The sequence below is a fragment of the Argiope bruennichi genome, chromosome X1, assembly GCF_947563725.1.
Source record: "Argiope bruennichi chromosome X1, qqArgBrue1.1, whole genome shotgun sequence".
Classification (NCBI taxonomy): Eukaryota; Metazoa; Arthropoda; class Arachnida; order Araneae; family Araneidae; genus Argiope; species Argiope bruennichi.
In genome coordinates, this window is record NC_079162.1 from 110,372,571 (window position 1) to 110,374,270 (window position 1,700).

Below are 1,700 nucleotides of genomic sequence, written 5' to 3' on the forward strand. Positions count from 1 at the left end.
TCAGAAAATAAAAGAAAATTTTAGAATATGGAAATATGGACTAATTTTTAAAAAATAATAGGAAATTAAGGATTTAAAATAGATTAAGAGGTATCATTGCATACATGTTTTCTTTCAGAAGGCCAGCCTTTCAACTTTCGATAGCGCCTTCAGATAGCATTGATTATTAAAATATAAGAACAAAATTGATAGTATTATTAATATCGTTTAAAATTTTCAAACTTAAAAAATAACTTTGATATCGATAAATAATACCGGCAAGTAGGAAATACCTAACAGATAATGTTGAAAAAATCCCAAAAGTAAAAATAATTGGAAGAATGCATTAAAAAAAAAAAAAAATCAGGCTTCATAAAACACACAAGGTATTTTCAATTTATAAAACACAAGGTAGAAGTAAAGGTACAAGATATTTTCACTTCATAAAACGCCAGGTAGAAGTAAAAAACAGTAGAATGCAGTCAACAATTACAGCTAAGATTATAGTTGATTATATGCGTTTTACATCTTCTTGTCCGTCTTTTTCACAAAGAAAAATAGTTTGTTCGATGTTTAAATTACCATTTGCAATCAAATTTAGTCAATTGTTTTTATGTAGTATTGTTTAACAGTACATTGCACAGTAAAGCAAATATATTTTTGCCTTATTACAAATTTTTAAAAAATAAATTGCTTATTACATTTTCGAATTCATGCAAGCAGTTTTTTAATAATGAAATTATAAGTGAACAATAAGTTGTTTAAAATCAGTTCTAATTAAAAATTTCAGTTTCAAAATAATTTTCTATTTTTTGCATTAATTTTTAATAATTTATACAACAGTGATTTAAAAATGATAAAATCGTGCAATAAAGGATTAATGTAAATTATCTCACAGCTTGTAAAAAAATATTCTTCTCCGGACTACTAACGAAAAACAACTTCGAACGTTTTCAGAAATCAGTTTAGAGGTTTTCATTTTTAACTTATGGCATTATTCAACCAATTTTATGTTAGTTTAAATATTAAAATTGCTTACAATAGAAATTTTACAGAATATTATTCCAAGAATTAAAATATATTGGCATTCCGAAAAAACTTAATTAAACTGCATGTAAATCTGCAGCTGTTTTTACACGACAAAGTGACATGCCAAATCTCACTGATAAGATTTTCATTTTAATGAAAGAAGATAAAAGTCTGCGATCATTAATCAACACTTAAATAATGCGCGCAAATTATAACTTTTTTAATAAAGAGGACAATTCCAAATTAGATGAGTCGGAGCACAAATAATTTGTATCGAGCGGAACTCTGTCAAACGTTACCTGCACACTTTAATGTGCCATTGTATGGACTTTTCATTATATTTCGATATAATAAGGTAATCTTTCAATACCTTATGTTTTCGCAGTTACATCGAAAAGAGCGATAGGAAAATAACTATAATTAATTATCTTAGTTGTGTAAAGTCACGGAAAAACTGATTTATGTAAAAGAATTTAAAGTTCATTTTGAGAGAGAGAGGAAAAAAAAAAAAAAAACATGCTTAGAGACAGAATCGTTTTTGACATACTATACATCCGTTATATATGCTTTATTTTATTCCAATCAATTTTTCCTTCAATCTCTCATGAATTCTTTAAGCAATAAAACATAATTCTGTTATTAAAAAATTGAAGAAAAATACTACTGAATAAAATAAGAAAAACAAGTAACAG